Source organism: Physeter macrocephalus, chromosome 11, assembly GCF_002837175.3.
Source record: "Physeter macrocephalus isolate SW-GA chromosome 11, ASM283717v5, whole genome shotgun sequence".
NCBI classification, from domain to species: domain Eukaryota; kingdom Metazoa; phylum Chordata; class Mammalia; order Artiodactyla; family Physeteridae; genus Physeter; species Physeter macrocephalus.
The window spans coordinates 111,399,419-111,426,092 of record NC_041224.1 but is presented as its reverse complement, the minus strand read 5'-3'; positions in this window follow the sequence as shown (position 1 = coordinate 111,426,092).

Genomic DNA, 26,674 nt, shown 5'->3' with positions numbered 1-26,674 from the left:
GCTTTGGGTGCCTTTGAAATAAACTCACATGCCAGAAAAAGTCTTATTTAACAGTATCCGTAATGGCAAAGAAAGCTATACTGGTCAAACCTACTCACATCAACAGATGTGTTAGAGTTGTCTGTGGCACTTTACCTGGGCCAGCATGATATTTCTTAGCAGTGGTCCTTAACTCTGCCTGCACATTTAAATTACCTAGGGACTTCTAATACACTTAAGCACTTCAGGCCCCACTTCTAATGATACTGATCCAATTAGTTGCTTTGTTGTTTGGTTGGTTTGTAGCATTCAATAGTTGGTTTGTTTATTTATTTATTTTTAACTTTTCATCTTGAAAACTTTCAAACATGCATCCATGAGTAGAAAGGATAGAACAATAACCTCTAGTACTCTTCTTCAACAACCATTAATATACGGCCATACTTATTTCATCTTTATCTCTTTCTTCTTTTTCCACTTTCCTACTCCCATTAGTTACTGAGTAATTTTAAAGCAAATTTTAGAAATGACATCATTTCATCCATAAATAATTTGTTACATATTGCTAAGTGAAGACACTTTGAAAAACATAGCATAAAAACAGTATCATATAAATTTAAACAATAACATCTCAATAGCATCAAATAGCCTGTCAAGGTCACAGAGCTTTGATTTTCTTAGAAATGCAATTTAAAAGTTGTTTTTCAAATCATGTCAGACATGTTTCAAATATTATATGCATTTTAAATCTCTTTTAGAAGAGATTTGATTAAAATTTTTTTCTTCTCATTTATTTGTCTTATAGAACACCCCACATTCAGATTTTTCTGATTGTATACCCGTGGTGTCATTTAACATTTTCTTCTACCTGAATTTTAGAAACTGATTCATCTAAAAACTAGATCACACTTTATTTTTTGGCAAAAATACTCCATAGATGGTTTTCCAGTCTTCATATTGCAACACTATGGCCAGTGGAAGGCTCTTCACATTTGCATAACACTAGTAGTGTTTAATAGCATCCTTGGTTTCTAGTTGAACAAGAAGTTCCAGTTTCACATGGTATAAGTCCGACTGTTTCTCTAAGGAGTCTTGTTTCTTTGGATAAAGGAATGGTAACTAGAGATGATAATTTAAGCACTAAGTGCTCTTTGCTAAAATCTTAGTCACTGCATCTAGACCTTTACAATAAACAGGGTTCTCCAGAGAAAGAGAACCAGTAGAATATTTTATTTATTTATTTATTTATTTATTTATTTATTTATTTATTTATTTATTTATTATTTTTGCGTTACGCGGGCCTCTCACTGTTGTGGCCTCTCCCTTTGCAGAGCACAGGCTCCGGACGCGTAGGCTCAGCAGTCATGGCTGACAGGCCTAGCCGCTCCGCGGCATGTGGGATCTTCCCAGACCGGGGCACAAACCCGTGTCCCCTGTATCGGCAGGTGGGATCTCAACCACTGCGCCACCAGGGAAGCCCAGAATACTTTATATATATGGAGGTTTATTATAGGAATTGGTTCACATGCTAATAGAGGCCAAGAAGTCCCATGATCTGCTATCTGCAAACTGGAGAACCAGGAAAGCCAGTGATGTAATTCAGTCCCAGTCCAAAGGCTTGAGAACAAGGGGGCTAATAGTGTAAGTTCCCATCTGAGGCCACAAGCCTGAGAACCAGAAGTGCTAATGTCTGAGGGCAAAAGATGGATGCCTCAGCTCAGCCAGAGAGAACAAATTCGCCCTTCCTCTGCCTTTTTGTTCTTTTCAGGCACACAACAGACTGAATGGTGGCCACCACATTAGAGAGGGCCATCAGCTTTACTCAGTTCACCAATTCAAATGCTAATCTCTTCTGGAAATATCCTCACAAACACACCCAGAAATAATGTTTAATCAGCTACTGGGCATCCCTTAGCCCAGTCAAGTCGACATATAAAATTAACCACTATATATGTGTGTGTATATAGATATACACACACATATATATACATATATATATATATATATATGCAATGGATAGGTACTATATATTATGCATACATACATACATTAGTGAACATTAAAATATCAAGATTATTATTAATATATGAATTCTGAATACAGGCTAAGATTATTTGTAGCTGTTAATTTTTCTTAGGCTACATCTCACCAGGGATATTCAATCAAATTACTGTCTTTTAGGGATGCAGAAAATAATTCTTCTCTGTGTAGTTAGGTGACTATCTCATTATGAGTTTTTTTTAAATTTTGCTTTAATATTTTTGAATATGTATAATATTTGCATGATCTTAAGGTAAATATTATACAAGATACATTCAGAGAGTCTAGCTTCGAAAATATCCCCTTCACCCTATTCTCTCCATCTCCTTAACTACTTTTATTAATGTTGCTCATCTTTTAATCAACTTATTTGAATTTATAAACAAATACATATATATCTGCATTCTATACATTTTATAAAAAGATATTAACTATTTACATTTTTTGGAACAGTATATCCTGAAGATCAACCCAAAGTAATATCTAGAGATTGTCCTTTATAAAGCTGGTATCATGGTTTGTATGTACAATAATTTCTTATACATTTCACTATTCACTTACATTTGGGTTCTTTCCAGTCTTTTACTATTTTAAATAGCACTGCAAAGAATAGCCTTTAGCATATTCCATTTTGAATATTCACAGTATATCTTTGAAATCAATTCCTAGAGATAGTATTACTGGGTTAAGAGGTAAACACGGTTGTAATTTTGTAAAATATAGCCAAATTCACCTCTGTAGGAGGTTATAACATTTTGTATTACCACCAATACTGTAGAAGATACTTGTTTCCCATTAGCTCATCAAGAAAGCATGTTGTCAAATGTCAACTGTCTCAATGGGTGAGATATAGTATTTTATGTAATACTAATTTACATTTCTCCTAATTATAAATGAGAACAGTTTCTGTAAACTGATTCTATATGTTTTCTGTTTTCCATAAATGATGGTCTTTTTCAGATAATTTTAATATCATATTAACTTTGTGATATTGTTGTAATTTTCTCTCAGTATTCCTTTTTTTTTTTACTCTCATCTTGGTTTATTTTTATATGTAATTTTAAAATTTCTGTTTAGTCATGTGTGCTCTTCCTTTGTAACATAACTCCTGAATTTGAGCCTTATTTAGGAACATTTCCCCACAGCTATTTTATAGAAAAATAGCCTGAATTTTTTTTAGCATTCATAAATGTTTATTTTATCTGTAAATCTTTAATGCACTTATAAATTTTCTATTTTCTTGTATGTGGCATCTGAACCAGATCACATTTAAATTTTTCCATATGATTGTAACAGAGAAGAACAAACCTGACTCCTTATTGGAGCTATTCTTTTAGCACTAACCCTTGTGCTCTGTTGCCTGTGTTTAGTCTTGCTGACTCTGTGTCTTTGTAAAGGAATGTTGCCTACAGCCTGAAATACACATAATGTTCCTTTCTCAAGGCTCTGCCTCCCAGGCTTGACCTTTAGAGGTATAACACTTTTCATTCATATAGAGATATAAAGTTGCAGGACAGAGAATATTTGTCTTGTTGGTGCTTTACATGAACACCTTGACCAGACCTACATGAACAGCTGCAAGAAAAAAGGATTATTACACCCCCTCCAGGGTCTGGCTGTCACCAAGAAGGGTGCAACAACCAGCCACACCCCTTCCCCTTTTAGTATAATAGAAGCCTGAATTCTAACTCAGATAAGATAGTTCTTTGGGACACTAGTCTGCCATCTTCTCAATCTGCTGACTTTCCAAATAAGTTGCTATTCCTTGCACCAACACCTCATCTCTCCATTTACTGGCCTGTTGTGCAGTGAGCAGTAGGGACCTGGACTGGGTAACATGATTATCTAATTATCCAATACCTCTTCTCAAAACAGTTTTCATTTTCCACTGATGTATTTGCTACCTTTTCATATACAAAATGTTTGAATGTACTTTAATCTATTTTTGAGTTCCATATTCATTTGATCTATTAATTAATCAATACATACAATTTTGATTAAAGGTACAACACTTTGTAAAATATTTTGATATGTTTGTCTATCATTATTCAAGAACAACATAGGCCATTTCATTTTTTCAAGTCTAGTTTTGAATCTTTCAGGAGTGTTTTATAGTTTTTCCTTTTGTATATTTTGGACATTTCTTAAGTTTGTCATGCATAGATTTTTTAAGTGCTCTCTGAGTGAATCTGATTTTATAGCCCAGACAGAGACCCACTCACCCACTAGTCTACAGTGTTTCTGCTGAGTTTGTGCTTAATATTAAATTATTTTTAAAATATTCAAGTCCTTGGGCTTCCCTGGTGGTACAGCAGTTAAGAATCCGCCTGCCAATGCAGGGGACACGGGTTTGAGCCCCGGTCTGGAAGAACAACTAAGCCTGTGCAACACTACTACTGAGCCTGCGCTCTAGAGCACGTGAGCCACAACTACTAAAGCCAGTGCACCTAGAGCTCATGCTCCGCAAAAAGAGAAGCCACCAAAATGAGAAGTCCAAGCACCCTGCTCGCGCCGCAGCTAGAGAAAGCCCACACGCAGCAACGAAGACCCAACACAGCCAAAAGTAAATAAATAAATAAATTAATTAAAAAAAATACTCAAGTCCAATATGAGTTAAAAGTATAAAATTAGTGGGATTGTTAAAAGTGCTAATACAAAGATGTATACAATTTTAATAAAGAAAAAATTTGAGTGAATCATGAATCATGAAATGAGAAGTTTGCTTTTAGCAACATTGTAAACTACAAGTTCAGAAAACAATGAAAAGTCTGATAGCACCCACTAGATTATGAACACAATGAAGGCAAACTTAGGTCTTATTCATTGGTAAAGCAATTGGCACAAAAAGGCATTGAATAAGTTTTAAAAAATTAGTTGTACAGTATATGCCGATTATGTGCCTATATGACTTACCTTCATCATCAAGAGGGGAGGAAAATTGATTGATAAAATTGAGAAGGAGGAGACAAAATTTTTGAGTGTATGACTATAAAAGAAGTCTGAAATTCCTGGACCATAAGCCTTATGGTGATTAAATTAAAGGCCAGGATAGAAACGCCAAGAACCATGAAAATATCATAAAATATTTGTTATAAGCCTAGAGTGGTTCTATATATTTTCTAAAATTAAAAAGAGAAATAAAGATTTTGATCTTTCCATTGATCATAAAACTCTTGTTTCTGCAATTAAAAAAATCATATGACGACGTGTTTCTGTCATAACCTCCTACATCACTGTTATACTGTCCTATAAATATGCTTAGATGGCTATTCTAAATATCAGAAATCTGAGTTTAATATGGCATTAATTTGCCTTAGCAAGATTTTTCTTATTATTATCTGATACAGCATGAAGAAGCAATGATTTAGCATATAATTACTCAACAGTTATGCTAGGCTCTGAGGGTCCAAAGATGAATAAAATGGAAATCCCCTAAGAAGATCACAGTCTACTGTCAAAAAAGATATTTTTTTGCAGATTTATTTTTAATAACATGAAGTACTCCTATCCCTCTAGCTGAAATAAATTCACTAAAAGGAAAGCTGTCTTCATTAAAAACATCAATGTTTACACAATTCCTCATTAATGCTTCGCAAATAATGGAGAAAATTAATGGTGTGTTTTTTTGTATATTTCATTTCTGAATGATAATCACACAAAACAAAGCAAACCAAAATAGACAAACAAAAGCAGCCAGTTTGAAAAGTATGGATGAAATCAATTCAAGGTTTGATAACGCTAGCTTTCTTTGCAGTCTTTTTGCATGTACTATAATATATTTATGGTAAACACTTGTGATAACGCCAGCAAAAATTTTCCATCTTGCTGCATGCTTAATTTCATCTAACTTGTTTTATGGCAGTGTAGTGAAACACAGAGCGAAGTTCTGTTTAAACCATTTGTCTCTGTTTCTCTTTGCAGAATGCCAACAGATTTGTTTAAACCAAAACAAAACACATAAACAATCATGTCTTCTTTAAGCTAACTATACAACTTAAATTTCAGAACTTATTTTTATAATATGCTGAAATTTATTAACTCAAATTCTCATTTTTGGTGCTAGCAACTTCTTTTTCTGTTCCTTTTTCTGTTCACCTTGAGAACAAGGTGAAGAATGTTTACTCATTTATTATTCTTTATGTTCCTGTGCTACATATTGTTTTGGTTTTATAAATTACACAATGCAAATATACACTTTATTTTAAATAGGGTAGTTTCAGGTGAATAGTCAGATAAATGTAGTGTTTTTACTGTTTTTTCGGAATATCAGACTTCAAATGTGGACACAGGTCCCTGATATATTTTTTCAAATTTGAGAGCAGCTGTAAAATTTTTCCTATCTGGGTAGCTAACATCAAATCATTTCCTACAACATTAATTGAGTTTAATCATTTTCGTGTGTGATTTGTAGACAAGCAGTATCAGCATCACTGTGTAAGAAATGAGGAATCTCAGACCCCTCCATAACTACTGAATCAGAATTCACATTTAACAAGATCCTAAGGTGATTAACTTGCACATGAAAGTGTGAGATGTTCTTATTAAAAACCAGGTGATGAAGGAAATATGGTTTAAGGAAGGTTTATTCCTATAGTAGGTCTTATTGGTAGTGGATGTGGATGGAAAGGACTGGGTAATTTTTGCTCTTGCTTAAGAACAAAAATTCATACAGTTGTATTATTTGAGCTTAAAATGACCTTAGATAATATATAATCAGTAATCCTATTTTTACTTGAGGTAATTGAAGATATATTGTTTTATCACTTTTGTATTTTGAGAAAGCAGCTAATGATGTATATGGATTCATTTCAGAATTGTAAAAATATATAATTCTATATTGATGCTATAATTTGTTCCAGAAAGGTTTTAAAGGATTAACAATGATATATAAAGTATAACATGATAAATACACTTAAAATGAAAGAAACAAACAAGAAAGTAATGACATAAAAGTACGGGAAAAATATGGCTAAGAAAAAATCAATGCCAAATTTAAGATGTTTAGCTTTGCAAAACAAAAGAAACCTAGTTAAACAAATTTATTGCAAAGATAAGATCAAAACAAACCATTTGCTAATGAGAAGTATATTATTCTTTGTATAAATTGCAGACAGAAATTTCTCTGTTGTATAATAAACAAGATCTTCAAATTATTCTTAAAAGAGATGCAGGTAGAATGAGTTTCATGAGACTGTAGTTTTTCTTATAATGACAATATCAATTGGCAATATCATGTAGAATTATATTTTGGGTTAAAAGTTCTGTTAGTGGGCCAGTGAGATCTGAAAAATCAGCTTTTGCTGATCTGACTGCAACCAATGAGTAAGTAAATTACAACTATAGACTGTTTATGGAAAATGTTTTTTCAGAATATTGGTTGAACATTACTATTGTTCTTGTTATTCCGAGAACAACTGATGCACATAAAAGCTTTGTTTGCATATTTGTTCACTCAGTTCCTGAGGGTTGCAGGGAAGGATAAATATTCCTTACAACAAATCTCACTATACACCCTAAAAGATATAGAAACATAAGATACTTGTTCTCTACAGTGATCTAAACCATAAAAATTCCAGTAAACCTTTAATCATCTAGTTTTCAAATTCCTCCCTACCAGAGTATAATTGCCAGATCATATTCTTCACCTTGGTAGAATCAGTCCTGTCTAAGCATAATAGAAAGTAGGTCTTATTCCATATGAATTTATTTAAATCATCCATGAAAGTTTTCTAGACACTTAATGAAGCTTAGAGGTAAATGGAATACACATTTTCAACTTTTGCAGTAGTCCAAAAAAAGACAAAGAAAAAAAGAGAAACACATTATCTCATTGGTTTACAAAACACACTTCTATTTCCTGCTCATATTATGTGAGAGCTTGTGCTTCCACTGTACTCTACCAGTATTCATGTGTCTTTTTACCTGAGACCCAGACTGAAAAAGCAACTGCCCTGTAGGTCATATGAGTCTGGTGGTAGAGGGGAGGAGAGCAGGAGGGTCAGAGGAAACCACAAAATCATATTTAAAGCATCCACTATGATGGGGCAATGCTGTTCTAAGCTCCTCTCATTAGCCAAAGCATATCATCTGGCCAAACTTAAAGACCATGAGACAGGAACTCACATACCCCTTATAGGATAAATTACAAGTTGGGAAAAAATAATTCTACCTAACTTAACAGAGTAAAATATTTTCTATTCAAAAGAACAACAATTCCTAAGGGAAGTGCAGAGAGGCTGGCTGGTCAGACAGCATAGGTCTGAATCCTGGATCAATCCCTGTGTTAACTTGGGAAATTTATTCAACATTTCTGAAGCTTAGATTTCTTTCTGTAAAACAAGGATAAAATCCAGCCTTGTGATTATTTATGAAGACAGTAAATCACTGATTTTGTTTCCCTTCTTAACTCTTTCTTCAAACGTGATTGGAAAGTCCAAGGTTTAAATTTATTATTTTAGACTTCTTTTAAGTTTATCATAAATGAAAACAATGCTTTTCTCAAATATGTACTAAATTGTAAAAGACATTGTTCTCAGTGAGTACTTATGATGCTCACCTCTTAATCATGTTTACCAATTATTGATTTTCATTATTGTTGAAAGTTGGCTAGTGCATGTCAGTTTTGCCAATATAATTCAGTGATATTTTAAAATTAATCAGAAAGTGTTAAATTTTTTGTACATAAAAATATTTTTAAACTGGCAGAATCTCCTTGCTTAAAACATTTTTTTAAAGATTAGAATATATTTTCTGTCTTTCAAACGTTCAGTTTTAGATTTCCTAAAATGGTGACATTCTTATATTTCCTTGGGCCATACTAACATATAAAAATGGAGTTATTTCCAAAATATTTCTAAAATATATTTTCTGTAATATGAGGGTTGTTATTTGAAAAATAATTTCCAACCTATCTTGTTAAGATGCCACATTTACACTATAGAGCAGTTGTAAGTTTTATATTTTTAATGTTATATTGCATTCTCATCATTTATACTTTATAATCTTGGCTAACCAAGAGCTCTTTTTAGGGACTGTAGTGTCCAGCTGACCTTTTCTCATTGTTTTCTTTCAATCATTGTTAATATTTTCTCTAATTCATGTTTTTGTGCAGAGATAGTTTTATGATATTTTTCCTTTTTGTAATGTTTAGTTGAAAACTAGATAATATAATTCATGACTCTATAAAACATTACATCATAAAACTTTGAAAGCAAAATAAAAACTTGGGATGTCACTCTAGGCTCCTCCTCTTCGCAGAAATATCACTTATTTAGTTATCCAGAGGGTTTCTCAGACATCGTATAAGAAAAAGATCTAACTTTCTCTTCCTATTTTGTATTACAGTGTGCGCTTCTAGACTGCAAACACCCATGTAGACCAGTAGTTCAAGTACAAATGCAAAGGGCTATGAGAAAACAAACCAAAAATAAGGACAGTCAACAGTGGGAAGATGATCTGGAGATAGGTCCATCTCAAGGGCCTGGTTATGCAGCAAAGTTTAGTTTGACCCAGGCTCATATTGCACAAGAATTCCACAGATGTATTGATTTCCAAACTCAGGTGGACTTCTACATACCTATGCTAACTATAAGATAGGTCAGCATCTCTTAAAAATTCAAATTAGTCAATTAGCTCAAAGACTTTAATTTCCAAAATTATTCTTTTCTATTTGTATAACAGTTTTATTGAGATAAAAATGCCCATGTATAAAACACACTCCCTTAAAGTGCACTAGTGGTTTTTAATATACTCAGAGATGAGCAACCATTACCACTATCTACTTTTAGAATATCTTCATCACCCCAAAATGGAATCCCATATTCATTAGTAGGCACTCTCCACTATCCCCTCTCCCAGCCCTTAACTATCACTAATCTATTTTATTCTCTATTGATTTGCCTATTCTAGATAGGATATCAATGGAATCATAACATATGTGGTTCCTTATCTTTGGCCTTTTTCACTTAGAATGTTTTCAAAGTTCGTTCATGTTGTAGCACATATTATTAGTACATTCCTTTTCTGGCTGAATAATGTTCCATTTTATGGATATACTGCATTTCTTAATTTATTCATTGATTCATGGAAATTTGGGGTTTTTCTACTTTGGCTATTATTAATAATGTCTCTATGAACATTTGTGTAAAGTTTTTGTATGGACATGTGTTTTTAGATCTCTTATGTATATTCTTAGGAGTGCAGCTGTTGGGTTTTATGGTAACTCTATGTATAACTTTTTGAGGAACTGCCAAACTGTTTTCCAAAGTGGCTGCATCATTTTACATTCCAACCAATTATTTATGAGGGTAACAATTTCTCCATAACCTCACCAACACTTGTTAATGTCCATCTTTTTCACTGTAGCAATCCTAGTGTGTTTGAATTATAACTCATAATGGTTTTGATTTGCATTTCCCTAATGAATGATTTCTGATGTTGAGCATCTTTTCATGCATTCATTCACCATTCATCTATCTTCTTTAGAGAAATGTCTGTTCAAATCTTTGCCCAATTTTTGATGTTCACTTGTAAAACTTTTTTATATATTCTGGATACAAGTTACGCATAAGATATGTGATTTTCAAATATTACCTCCCATTCTGTGGACTGCCTTTTTACTTTCTTGGTAGTATCTTTTAGAGAACAAAGATTTTTAACTTTGATGTTCAATTTACCTATTTTTTTTCTTCTGTTGTTTTTGCTTTTACTATCATATCTAAGAAACCATTGTCTAATCCAATGTTTCAAAGATTTACTCCTATGCTTTCTTCTAAGATTTTTATAGTTTTAGATATTAAATGTGGGTCTGTGATTCATTCTGAGTTATATTTTGCATATGATGTGAGGTGGGCATTCAATTTCATTCTTTTACATGTAGATATCCAGTTGTTTCAGCACCATTTATTGAAGAGACTTTTCTTTCCTTCGTTGAATTATCTTGACTCCCTGTCTAAAATCAATCAACTGTAAAAAATAAAGGTTTACTTCTGAAATATCTATTCTTTTTCATTGCTCTAAGTGTTTATCCTTAGGTGAGTACCTCACTGCCTTGATTACTGAGACTTGGTAGAAAGTTTGAAGTCGCAAAGGGTGAGTCCTCAACTTTGTTCTTCTTTTTCAAGATCATTTAGAGTATTCTGAGTTCCTTGAATTTCCATAAACTTTTGGATCAGCCAGAAAGTTTCTGTGAAAAAAATGCAGCTGAGATTTTGATAGAAATTGATCTGATTCTATAGATCAACTTGGGAAGTATAGCCATCCTAATAATATTGTCTTCCAGTCCAAGGAGAAAAAAAAAAAAAGGATGCCTTTTCATTTTGTAGGTCTTCTTTAATTTCTTTCAACACTGTTAAATATTGTCAAAATTCAAGTACCTCTTTCTGTATTGATTTATATAATGTAAAGTTATATTTAAAGGCTTTGACAACCATATTATTGATCTACCTACTGGAATATTACCTTTTAGAACATTACGTATTTTCAAGAATCTTATTTGGAAGATCATTTTAAAGGCATCTAAGTGATTATATTTCTCTTTATTAATAGAAAGATACAAAAATTTTAATTTTTTTCATAGTTAAATCCTCCTGGTTCAGAACTCTTGGTGGAGAAACCTCCAAAGCAATATATTACTACTTGGAAAATTACTATAATATCTAAGTTTAATTTTATGGTGCTTATAAAATAAGAGGATCATATGGCAATAAATCACATGTCTGATATTTGAAATGTATTTTAATTACATTTTACAGAATTCTAGATCCCCAAACGATATATTCACCTAAAATAATTTTTGAATTACAATACTCTTTTCAGTAAACAAGGCAAACATGACCCAGCTAGTTTAAATCACTCCACTAATAGCAGGAAGAAAAGGGGAATTGACAATCAGATTCATGCACTGCCTGCAATATTATAGCTATTCTGCAACACTATCTTGTATTTATTGTTTCTAAAATCTGAAAACTTTACAGTTAGGGCTGCCAGATTTAGCAAAATATACATGCATGAAACCCAGTTAAATTTGAATTTCGGATAAATGACCAATAATTTTTTTAGTATAAGTATGTCCTAAATACTTTGTGGGCCTAACTTAGACTAAAAACATGTGTTATATATCTGAAATTCAAATATAACTGGTCATTCTGTATATTATCTGGCAATCCTATATACAGTATGTGTCTAAACTATGATCTCTAATATAGACTTGATTCGTGATTGGATAATAGATTTAAAATAAAAAACTCAGTTGAATTCACGATTATTTTTTAAGAACACACACTGACCTCCATTTATTGATTTCAAGACACATGAAAAAAGTTTATGAATTCCTATAGACCAAAATTTTATCTGCATAGTTCCTTTGGGAAAATGTTCTACGAGGGAAACTATAAAGTCACTTTCAATTCCAAGATTATTTAATGCTTTGCAATATATCAAATGAAGTCTGGCGCTTTACAAGGCACACACTTTCTTAGTTAATTCTAGTCAATTTTCACCATCTTACTTTCTCTTTATTTAACTGAGAGATACGTGTAAATTTCCCCCATTAAATACAGATGAGAAAACTGAAACTCCGATAAGATAATCGCTCAAGGACTTATAGTTCGTGGTATTACGATTAAACACTGATCTGGCTTATTCTAAATCCTATATTCCCCCCTTTCATACTTTTTATACTTTTAAATTTTTGCATATGGCTACCTCTATAATCCAAATGTAGTAAATATTCACCATTTACTTCACTTTGTGCATACACACCTGAACTTTCAGATAGTATCTAAAACCAAAACATACTGATTAATTTAACATTAAAGATTTTTATTATTACTAAGTCCAGAAAAATTCTATACATATTTTATAACTAATGGTTTCATTCAATTTTATTATGTAGAAAGAGCAGTGAAAAATGAAATTGTCTTATTATTTTAATCCTTCTAGAGAATGAAATTGTCTTGTTTATTATTTTAACCCTTCTATTCTAACATTTCAAAAGAGAAGTGTTCATTATTTATCCTGTTATATGCAGTTATTTTTGACATAAAAACATTTTAAATGATGCCAGATCCCTAATTAGAGTCTCATATTTTATTGTATTCAGTAATTTGAAGCTTTTATGTTCCTGAATATTGCCCCAGGTAAAAGAAACAACTATATTCAGGTCAGTTTATATATTCCCAGCTCTTTGTTACATAGCAAAGCAAAATATAAGTTCTGCTTGTCATTTATTGGATACAGGGTTATGTTTCACTAGGATGACACAAACTGCTTTTCCAACATAATTCCCCTGTGGGGATTTAACCAACCAAAAGTATCAATAAATCAGAAATGGAATTTTGCTCTAGTCTGAACCTAGTTTAATCATACTTTTACTGAAAAAATCTTCCTTATAAGATTCAGGGTTATCTGCTATGCATATATTATTGGAAAGCATGACCTACTAGCCTTCACGAATCTATAATACATTTTGAAAGTGTCAAAGTGGAAAATGAAAGCTTTTACTATCTCTTCAAGAAATTGGCAGGCAACCAACATGGCAGATATATTATACATATAAAACTACAATAATTCTATAACAATCTAGGCTTCTAGTAATTTATATTCCAAAATTTCAATACTTGCTATATATATATATATATATATATATTTTTTTTTTTTTTTTTTTTTTTTTTTTTTTTTGCTAAATCTGTGTCAGCCCCGGGTTTAGCCAAAGGCAAAGCTGTGAGACATTTGGAATTTGCCTTTACAATTTTCAGCCTCCCTCTCTCATGCTCTTCTCCCAGAGTAGCATAGCTTCATTCAGCTCTATCATGTGTCCTAGGCCACTAAGCTCTAATGACACTTTTTATACTATTTTCAGTTCTTCATTCAAAATTATGTGCTACATCTCCTAGAATTATTGATACTTTGATATCTACTTTTTCATTTATTCAACAAGAATTGAGTGCCTACTGTGTGCAACTCACTGATGCTGAGTTCTAGAGACCAGAGCTCCCTTAAGGAGCTCATAGCCTGCTGGCTGGAGAGAAACAAAGACAAACAAGAAATAGGAGATATCCAAGAACAGAACAAACACCATATTTTTACTTAGCCCACAGGGTGCCCTGGCCTTTTAATTTTATTGCTACTCCTCAGGAAACAGTTACTCAGAGCCTGTGCTAGTGCTTCTTGTCTTCCAATAATTATGAGAGTCCAGGGATCCATCATGAGCTTTTTCTCATCTATACCCATCCCATGGTGATCACATACTGTCCACTGGGTTTAAGAAAACTGATGGTCCCCCAGATTATTATCTCCAGCCCTTACCTCCTCTGTGAATTCTAGACTAACATCTCTAACCTCCTACTTTAAATCTTCCCTCTGATGCTTAATATATATCTCATATTTAACATGTAAAACAACTATTACTTCTTCTTTTGTCTCCTCAAATCTGCTCTTGCACCAGGCTTTCCCACCAAAGGTACTGTCATTGCTTTTGTCCCAGATGCTTTACGTCCTACTTTTCAACCAATCCTTCAGCAAACACTATCAAACTAAACTTTTAATTCTATTAGTTAACTTCTTCCATTTCTGATTTTTTTCTCAGCCATGATGATCTTTGGTCTGGAATAGGTAATATTCCATCTAATCTAGCCTCTCTGTTTCCACTCTTGTTCTGTTTCCCTATAATTTATTCTAGGAGCAAGACACTTTAAAAGGAAAAAAAAATGATCATGTATTGTTTTCAACACTCTAATCATGTTAGGTCACACTTGGAATAATATTTGAGTGTAACATATCAAAAGGACTCTACATGGTCAGAGTTCTGCCAAAATTTTTACCTTTATTTTCTAAGACCCTATACCTCAATCACTTTAATCCAGGCACACTGGTCTTTCTGTCATGCCTTGAACACATCAATCACATTTCTGCCTTAAACCCTTTGCAAGGACTGTTCCTTCTCCCCAGAATATTTACTGTACTGGCCTGTATACTCACATCACTTAGGTAATTTTCCTCACATCGGAGGTATTACTGGACCACCCTATTACCCATTCTAATGCCTCATTTGTAAATCATTTCTACTCCCATTTCCATCCCACATCTTTTACTCTCCTCATCTCTTATCTTCTTATTCTATTTTATCCCTCTTTATAAACACTTATTAATTAATTTACGTTCTGTCTCCCTGACAACAGAGTAAGCTCCAAAAAGGCAGAAATTTGTCTTTTCTGTCCACTGCTGTTACCTCAATGCCTAGAAAATAATTGATAATATAAATGACTTTCTCTTTTCTCCTATGGCATCCATCACAAAATAGATGTTTGTGTTCAAAGTTTCTATGTTCCATCTCCCGCTTTCTCTTTTTCAAACTCCAATCTGCATTTTGTCCCCCCAATCCATTAAAACACCTCTTTTTGCATATAAGAGAACAGGAGTTTTCAATCACTGTCAGTTATGGAGACAACTGGTAAAATCTTTTTGGAGATCAATTTTGCAATATCTAATCAAGTTCCAGGGCACATATATTCTACAGCCAAGAAACTCCATATCTAGTTATACGTCCCAAAGAACATATGAGTCATGTGCAAAGATGTTCACAGCAGCATTATTTGTAATGGAGAAATATTGGATATAAGTGAGATGCCAGTAATTAGAAGAATGAGAAAATACATTTTTGGCATATTTTTCTATTCATATTCAGCAGTTATAATCCATGAACTAGCTCTATATATAACCCCATAGGTATCTAGAAAATGTGATGTTGAGTGAAAAAATCAAATGTTATAACACATTAAAGAAATTGATGGAAATGGAAAAAAACTACTTAACAGTATTATATTTGTGTGGTATACATACAAGAGTGTGTGTATGCGTGTGTGTGTGCGCAGTTAAAGACATGAACTAGATAACATTTTCATGGGTAAACCACTAAGTGAAGAAAATGACAAAAGCCCAAACCTCTTTTTGTCTCTGCCTCTGTCTTTGACTCTCGCCCCCTCTCTCTCTTTCTCTCTCAGCAGAAATTCATAAATTAACATTCAACTTCCAAGTCATTTTTAAAATTTATTAACCTAGAACATGAATAATGATTTTCTAAATTTTCATATTTCATATTTAATGTCATCTTTCAAATATCTTTGCTCTGATTTTTTGCATTTTTGTATAATCCTAAGGGGTCTGTACTTAGAATGTATGATTGGTATATAATATCCCATGCTATGATTACTTTTAAGGTTTTGATTATAAAGATGATGTGGGCTCATAAATGATTTAGATAAAGTCCCCTTTGTTTTTATCAATTATTTCTCAAATACTGTGGTAGAGTTCACTGGCAAAGACATATGATCCCCAAAGTTTTATTGGGAGAAATTTTAAATTAATATTTCAATTACTTAATAGTTATAGACCTAATTAAGTCTCATACTTCTTTATGCATCTCTTTCAAAGTGTTGTATTTTTCTGGTATGATGAGTCAACTTAATTTGTAAATTTGTTTTCATAAAGTATTCATAATCTATGTAAAGTATTTCTTTGTTAATGATACGACTTACATATAGTAAGATGCACACAATTTGATGTATGGCTACATGTGTTTTACATAGGCACACGCCCACATAACCACCTGAGAGACTAAGACATTGAGCATTTCTATCACTCCTAGGAGGTTTCCTTATGCCCCTTATTAATAACCACTATTCTGACTTCTCTAATTATACATAAGTTTTGTCTTTTCTTGCACTTCATATAAATGGAAACATAACCTAATTGTGCCTATCTTATTTTGTTAAATAAAGCTTTTAAAAAAATTAATTCCTATTGTGTGTATCACTAGTATTTTTTAAAATCTCTGTGCTAAATCCCATTTTACGTATATATCACAATTTATCAATTTTCCACTAGATGAATATTTGGTTTGTTTGTAATACTTGGCTATTATGAATAAAACTGTTACAAACAATTTTTATGTGCCCTTTGTGCAAATATGCACTCCTTTCTCTTGAGTATATATCTAAAACTACAAGTACTATATTGTTTAGATATTGTTGAATAGTTCTCCAAAGTGAATGCAGGAATTACACTTCTGGAAATTATTTATGAGATTGCTAGGTTCTCTTATGATCTCACCAACAATTAGTTATTTTTTTTGTTATATCAACCATGAGGGTGGGGATTAAATTTCAAACTAATGCTACATGAATCCATGGAGATTTATTATATCTTAAGTGAGAAATCTTTTCTTGACAGCAATTTACTCATATGTTGAAAGGGATTATCTTTGCTTTTGGAGATCAGTGTACTATTTGATCAAATTAAATGCATGTTAAATACATTACTAATTGTCAAAAAAAATCATTTTTTGCTCCAAGAGTAAAGGATATATTTCAGATGACTTTTGTGTATAGATGATATTGTGGTGAATTTTCTTGGGTTAAATTGGCCTATGGGTGCCTCTATATTTTTTCAATTACATTGCACAAATACCTTATTTTTTAAACAATCACAGATATCACCATTCCTGTTTTTGTTATCCTCTTTGTGTGTAGGATCTGATTGTATATGATCTTTCTGGTTCCCTTGACATTTATATTGGCACAAGTCTAAGCATCCTGAAAAGGTTGCCTGCGTGTATCGGTCTTTCAGATTTGAACCCTGTAGATTTTCTAGAAATTTGGTATTTTTATTAATCTTGATAATAACAAAACTCAATACTTCAATGTATTGAATGAGGTTTTAGAGAGTAAATTCCCCTTATAATATGCACCACTCTACCCCCCACGACACGCAAGTACACAATGTACCTGAAACCCTTCCCACGCCCCTTGGACGACATGTTCTTCCTTCTATGAAAGAAAATTTACTTCCTGTTTCAAATTCAATATTTTCCCACATGATTTTTTATATTTTGGGTTAATTATTGCAATTTGCATTATCCTTCACTGAAGCTGACAGGCCTGATATTTCAGAAAGATGTTAAATTTTTAACATCTGTACATGAGGACTTCAGAATGAAAAATATGAATCCAGAAATATTACATCAGTATAGACATAGATGTCCTCCATCCATTCTTCCTTTCATTTATACTTGGCTTGATATTCTTAAAGTATATGGATATCTATACCTGCCCATCCATGATTGATTCAAGCAAAAAATACAGTTTTTCATTACTTCTACATGTGTATGTACACACGTATAAACATATTTTTATATATGTGTTGCTGAATTGAAGGGATAAGTTTTAGAGGAACGTAAATTACCTTATATGTACACATGTTCCAAAATTCTGTCCATATTCCATTTGATTCTATTTTTCCTCCTTTTCTCCCTACCATTTCCAAGAAGAGTAATACTAAATATTTCCATATATCACTACATAGGTATTATCTATTAAATAATATTTTAAAATAACATAAATGATGGTAATTTTGTCCCTTTTGTGCCTGAAATCAACTTTTCTAGCTTTCAAGTGATTAATACTTATTAGATAGTAAATTTACTCTAGGGTTCATGGTGATAATCTCTTATATTACTATAAAATGAAAAAGATACTTTGTAGTTCAGTGTTAATTCCATTTCATTGGAAGGAATAAATACTTCAGATTTGAAATGAAGGCCAATTGTCTACATTTGTTGTATATGATTACATGTTTGGTTTGAGGGTGTTCACGAAGTATCTTATCATGATGATAAATAGTAAAGATGATTTCGCTTAATTTCATTTTAATTTGTTATAGACATTTAATCAAAAAATAGAAGTAAAGTGAAACTTGCCTCACTTAAATCACATCAGGATTGTGTTTTTTTGGGAGGACCGATTCTTGGCAAATTTGTAATCCTCACTTGTTTAGACCTTGTGATTTTAGTCACATTGACACATGCTTTAAACTTATCTGGATCATACAGTTCAATCTATAGGATTCAACTACTTTCTTTGTCAGATCTGTATCAGTAAGTTTGAGCACCCTATAAATGTGTTCAGCTTCTGCAATACCATCTACATTCTTCTAAGGAGTAAAAAACAAGATCATTTATTACCTCTTGGGAAGAATCTGTCTTCTAAAACTGACTTGCCTGAAACAAAAGACAAAGCCCCCAAATGAAAAGTCCTCTCAGTATTCTCTAAAGCTCTTGTCATGCTTGTTGCTATAAATGACTACTTCTGCCACAAAATATTTCTTTCCTTTATTTATCTTCTTTTAGTTAGTTATCTGGTTCAAGGTTTAATTTAAAATAAAGGGATGTAGTAGATTTTAGTGTTAGCTGGCAGAGAATTAAGGGCCACAGTACTCCATTTTATTTTGCCCTGATGTGTGATGGAAATGTTAATGAAAGTAAACAAAGAAATATACAAATGCATGATATTTTTAAAAAAATTATGTATTAGTCGGTGTTGTGATAGTTTCCTGAAGATGTTATCAAAGCAGGGATATATACCCAAAACAGAATGACATGAACAGAGAAGAATATCTACTTTTCTTCAAAGAATTACAGCAGCTAAACACTTCTGTTTATGCTATTCTGTGTATTTTCTCTTTCTTAGGTGCAGATCCTGGATGTGGTTTAATCAAGCTTGCTAATTATTCTGTTCATCTGTGTACCTATTAATCTTGCCTTTATCTATTAAACAACATATTGAGACCAACTTCAACATACGGCTAGATTTTTTAAAAAAATATCCATTGAAGCAATACTTGTGTCCCACAGCTACATAATCAGGTAAGAGTGGGCTTATGTCCACGAACACTAGAATTTTCTATTATTTTTCAGGTTAAATTCATGGCACATTATTTCCTTGGTCTCCAAGTTAATAAAAAGTATTTGGAAACCTTGGCGGCAAAAAAAGAGTCAAGAAGATTCCATGCATGAGAAAGATCTCAATTGCCATTGCTGATTCTGAGATGCAGGGGCCCATACATAAAGAGCAGAGAGAAGCTTCTTATAGCTAAGGGAGGTCTCTGGCTAAGAGTCAACAAGGAAATGGGGACATCAGTCCTATAACTGCAAAGAACTGAATTTGGCTAACAACCCAAAAGAATTGTTTTTCCTCACAACCTTCACTACAGATATAGCCCTACAGTAACCTTGATTTTAGCCTGGTGAAACCCATGTCAGATTTCGAAGCCACAAAGCTGTGAGGTAGTAAGTTGGTGTTGTTTTAAGCTGCCAAGTTGGTGTGGTTTGTATGGTAACAATAGAAAACTAGTATAGGCAAACTCAGAAGGAGCTCTAAGGAGAATTTTAATTCTAATTAAATTGTATTTCTAATTGTCCTTTTACCTTTAGAGAAGTGGACAAAGTAAGTTTACTAATGATTTTAACTTCATGACTACTTCTTTCCAAACTCCCCTTCTGAAAGAGTACTAAGAGTCTAACTGATTTTTTGCTCACTACTTTCTTTCCAATATTCAACTTTTTCTCCTGCCCTGTTCTCCATTGTTTGTTTTTTCAGTTTGTCCTGTTATGATTTTTTAATTTTTTCTTTTATACTCTAGTAAGAAGCCATCAATTTGGCCAATACAAGTGTTAGGAACAGAAATCTAAATCAAAATATTTTTCGTCTCTTTTACATATATCTGATAATATTAACAAAAATCTTAGAGTAAAATTTTTATAGTATCATTATCAAATATAGATAACCAACATTATTTAAGCATATTCATCTAATTTTTGTATGGCTAGATTTTCATTCAGTATCTCTGAGCAAGAATAATATCAGTATGTGCTCCTATATTTATGTTAATGTCCATGAAAGGAAAATTTAAATGAAAATGTAGAAACTAAAACTCGTGTTGTTATTTATTACCTTACATGATTGTTAAATAAATGATTTTTCTTTTAGGGTATTTTGATACATGAGGCAAAGAAAGAATATCTTCTCCAGAAATTTAGCAAAATCTATTTTTGTTTCAGAAAATAAAAATAATAAAGTGTAGACAAATACTAACATTATAATGTTCAAATAAATGAATGACATATGTTTTATAAACTATTTCTAGCCAAAGAAAAATGTTCAGAGGTGGATATATAACTTCCCTTATATCCAATTCAGGGGAATTAAATAAAACTTGGGAAATTTATTTTTTATCCATAGCTGATGATCAGTTATTATGAAAAAGAAAGTTTTCTATATCTGGTAATTCAGTCAAGCATGTGAAAATGCCTAGTAGTATCAGAAAAGGCCTACCAATTTCTAACCCTTATCATACCTGTAAAATTCATTTTTAACCTACAAAACTGTAGAATCAGTATGAGATGCAATGTGTCAGTAAATTCTCAGACTCTTTTAAGTGGTACACTGTAAGAAAAGAGATAATATTTTTGCACAGGGCATGAAAACTCCTATTCATTCATTTATTCAATGTGCTCTAGTGCACACCATGCATAACATGGAATTCTATTATGGGATATGTAGAAAATAGAACTTGACCTGTAAAACCTAGCCCAGTATCTGACTGTAATATAAAGAGCAAATACTACCCTTAAAGAAATTTCAGCATAACAGAAATTTATGGATGGCATAAATTTGGATTTATGAATGGATGGCAAGTGCATAAAGTTAAAGTGTAAAGGAGAAAGTATTAGTCCTAATTTTCACATGCAGTTATTGCTTCCAGCTGGTGGGATCAAGTAAGTTTTCATTGAGAGGGTCATATTGATAGAGACATAAAAAATAAGTAGAGTGAGACAAAAAGAAAAAAAATGATAAACATCCCATTAAAAGAAGGATGGGACATCCTAAAATGGAAAAGCATGACAAATTGGTATCAAGAATTGAGTTTTGGTAGTGTATATACGTCCATGCCACTCTCTCACTTCATCCCAGCTTAACTTTCCCCCTCCCCATGTCCTCAAGTCCATTCTCTATGTCTGCATCTTTATTCCTGTCCTGCCCCTAGGTTCTTCAGAACCATTTTTTTTTCTTTTTTTAGATTCCATATACATGTATTAGCATACCGTATTTGTTTTTCTCTCTTACTTCACTCTGTATGACAGACTCTAGGTCTGTCCACCTCACTACAAATAACCAATTTCAGTTTTTTTTATGGCTGGGTAATATTCCATTGTATATATGTGCCACATCTTCTTTATCCATTCATCCATCGATGGTCTATTTTTAGTTTATTAAAGAACCTCCATACTGTTCTCCATAGTGGCTGTATCAATTTACATTCTCACCAACAGTGCAAGAGGGTTCCCTTTTCTCCACACCCTCTCCAGCATTTATTGTTTGTAGATTTTTATACACTACTAAATGTAAAATAGATAGCTAGTGGGAAGCAGCCACATAGCACAGGGAGATCAGCTCGGTGCATTGTGACCACCTAGAGGGGTGGGATAGGGAGGATGGGAGGGAGACGCAAGAGGGAGGTGATAAGGGGATATATGTATATGTATAGTTGATTCACTTTGTTATAAAGCAGAGACTAACACACCATTGTAAAGCAATTATACTCTAATAAAGATGTTAAAAAAAAAGAATTGGGTTTTGCATTTTATCAAAAAACTCTAGATAGGCTAGAAAACCAGTAGTTTGGCTAGAAATGTGAGAGTCAGGAAAAATAATATAAAAAACAACTTTTCCCATTAGATTCAGAAAAATAATTCAGGTCTAATGCCTGGAGTGTCTGGCCAAGACTCTAAGATTTACTGCAGAGACAATGAGAAACCATTAACAGTAGAATTAACAGTATTTGGATGAGGTTGAGAATGGAGTTACCATCAGCAATTTAGTAACACTTTTTGATTGAAGTTGTAGGTACCTATATATATATATATGATAGGTATGCTGATTATTAACATTTAGACACTTAGTTTTTCTAATTTTATATGCTATACCATCATGTTAAGTAATGCTATCTTCAGTATTGATACAGAATCTTTATTATAAATGGATACAATTTTTATAATGTTTATATTTAATATGCGAAGAATATTGTTTATAAAAGTCTGCATTTAAGTAATGTATTCCCATTGTTCAAAACTGGTATTCTCTATTTGTCTTGAATCAACTTAAAGCCAGATTGTGTCTTTTTTACACTGTATGATACCTGGAGCCTAATATACTAAGATAAATTTATAACATCAATATACACTTGGATGATTGTATTTATAGTGGTGCTACACTTTAAAAATTAAATTTGTAAATTTTATTCCTACATAGTATACAAACATTCATTTAGGATGAATTTCTCCCAAAGTATATGCAGCCAACAGATTTAGCTAAATTATGTTGTGGTAAAAATAACCCCCAAAATCTTAGCAATCTACAAGAGTTTATTTTCTCTCATGATACATGCCTTTTGAGGATTGCCTGTAGCTCTGTTCCAGGTTGCTATCATTCTATGATCCAGGCTAAAAGAATTACCTCTGTCATGGTCTCTTGGCAGAGGAAAAGGACATGGACAATCCATGAGATGCTTCTTACAATTTTGCCTCCAACTATTCCTATATCACTTTTGTCCACATTCTATTGGACAAAACGAGTCTTATGTCCAAGACTTGTCCATGGGACAAGAATATATTCTCGTTTTACAATGAAGTTCTGCCAGTTACATAGTGCCTTGTAAGAACAAGACACCTTCCTACAGGCAAGGGAGCCAATACTTAGTTACAATAATGCAATCTATAACATTTAATTCTATAGGCACTGGTATCATGAAAAGGTCTGGTTAAAAAATAAAGCCTTTGAAATTTTGTAAGTTATATTTATTTGGAGATCATGATGTATGTTAATATGTTAAATATGTTTACTTTTTTGTAGTGTAAAGATTTTTAGGTTTATTTTTTAATGTAGTTTTTCACAGTAATCTGCTTAAGTCCTGTGGTTGGTGGCTTCAGCTCATATCACTTACAAAGACTTATTTTTCAGCAAATACTTGGGATCTGAAATACTGTACAGGAAAGTACCAAGTTGACAAAAAATTCAACTATTCATGCACTCTCTTAAAACATAATATAATAAATGCACATGACGCCTCTTGGTCATTTACTGTCTTAGAAATCACCCCCCACCCCATCACCTCAAAGAAAAGTGGCAAATTTGCAATATATAACATACATTCCATTTCTCACTTTCCTATATCAGCCATCCATAATTTTTTCTCCATTACTATGTTACAAACACTTTTCTATTATCAAGGAAACAAAAAAGACATACTAACTAGTAGAGAGGAAAGAAACTCACAGATTTGAAATAATTGAATTTGTGCCACTACTGGCCTTTTAGAAAGTCATTTACCAGGTGAGAAAGTCATTTCTATTATGTGCTGTTACAGTACCTATGAGATTCATTTACATAGAATCCCTTAACACTATTATTACCTCTTCATCCTGATAGTAAAAATGGTTCACTGTTATAGATAGTAGGGCAGAGATGAGTATTTACAACTGCAGCACTTACTGAGTTGGTCTTCACATATACTATTAAACTATTCCTTAGAATTATGTGCCTATATTTGAGTACATTTTTGTGTATTTATTAATAAAATTTTATCTGCTCTTATTTTCAGTTCCAATTCTAGGAATTTCAAAATAATGGATGTAGCTGAGATTGCACATTACATAGCAGTAAGCCAGCTGCTGCCACTTAAAGAAATATTTAATAATTTACAATGCTATTATTTGACATAGTAAGAAAGAGAACACAGTTTACCATTCTACACAATAAGTTTAAAACTTGGTCCATATATTTAAAATATACTCGGCTTGAAAAATAAAATTATCCTACATTTACCCTCATAGATACCAAATTTTTATTCATTGTGGGCAAGTAGATATTTCCATGGATGCTAAAATATTTGTTTAGCCAATTATTTATAGAAGAGTTGGAATTCTCAAATTTTAGTGCATACACACAAGCTTTTAAAATAAGACTTATGTTTCATGTCATACTTCATGTTCCCCCAGAAAATGTAGCTAAAATATGCTTATGCTTTTTAGATGTATAATAGAAGATATCTTAGGGAAAATCACTCACTGTATTAGTCAGGGGTCTCACAAAGACCCTCTTCTTGACCCTGCTTTAGTTATGCTCCTGTGAGCCCTCTTCTGAATTTGATATCAGCACTGGGCTTCTGTGTCCTGACCAAATCCAGTTTTAGCAAGAATCCTGCTAAATGAGTTTAATGAGAATCTCCCCAACCCTTGATAATTGATCACCCTGGCTTGCTTTCAGTGAAAATTCTGTTAAGTTGCTTTAGCAAGAACCGCACCCTCCTTGATTTTTCTTCTTAGTGATTTTCCATCCACTGACCTCCCTCACTCACCCACCCTGCTCCTGGGCCATAAATTCCCCTTGTCTTTGTTGTATTTGGAGCTGAGTGTGATCTTTCTCCCCTGTTGCAATAGTCTTAAAATTAAGTCTTCCTTACCAGTTTAACAAGTGTCAGACTATTTTTTTCTTTAATAGTTCTCCAGAAAAATAGAACCAATGAGATATAAGTATATAAAGAAAGAGATTTATTTTAAAGAATTGGCTGGTGGTGATCCTGAAGACAAGTCCAAAATCTGAAGGGCAGGCTGGCAGGATGGAAACCCAGTGTTAAATCCAAGATTTAGAGGGCAGACTGACAGACTGCTAATTTAGGTAAGATTTCTGTTACAGTTTTGAGGTGGAATTTCCTTTTCTCCTGGAAACCTCACCTTTTACTTGTAAGACCTTCAACTGATTAAAAGAGGCCTACTCACTTTATTGCAGATAATCTCCTTTACTTAAAATCAACTGATTATAAGTGTTAATCACATCTATAAAATACCTTCACAGCAACATTTAGACTAGTGTTTGACCAAACAGCGAGACACCAAAGGCTAGCAAAGTTGACACATGAAATTAACCATTATAAGCAACAAAAGCCATTCTTTTGTGTTCCAAACAGTAAGTCACCATGACAAAAATGTATATGAATAATTAAAAGGCATGTCCCAACTCTGTTTAAAAATGGATTGACACTCTCTACATTGTTCTTATCAAAATTCCACTATGGATATATCTTTAGTTCCTGACTGAAAATGATCTTCAAATTCTGAGTATGATCTCATATTTCATTAGTAAACATTACAGAAGATAGGGGATTCATTTTCTTTTCTTTTTTTAACATCTTTACTGGAGTATAATTGCTTTACAGTGCAGTGTTAGTTTCTGCTGTATAAAAAAGTGAATCAGCTATACATATACATAATCCCCATATCTCCTCCCTCTTGTGTCTCCTTCCCACCCACCCTATTCCACCCCTCTAGCTGGACAGAAAGCACCGAGCTGCTCTCCCTATGCTACGTGGCTGCTTCCTACTAGCTCTCTATTATACACTGGGTCGTATATATATGTCCATGCCACACTCTCACATCGTCCCAGCTTACCCTTCCACCTCTCCGTGTCCTCAATTCCATTCTCTATGTCTGTGTCTTTATTAGTGTCCTGCCCCTAGGTTCTTCAGAACTTTTGTTTTTTGTTTTTTGGTTTTTTTAGATTCCATATATATGTGTTAGCATACGGTATTTGTTTTTCTCTGTCTGACTTACTTCACTCTGTATGACAGACTCTAGGTCCATCCACCTTACTACAAATAAGTCAATTTTGTTACTCTTTATGGCTGAGTAATATTCCATTGTATGTATGTGCCACATCTTCTTTTTCCATTCATCTGTCGATGGACACTTAGGTTGTTTCCAAGTCCT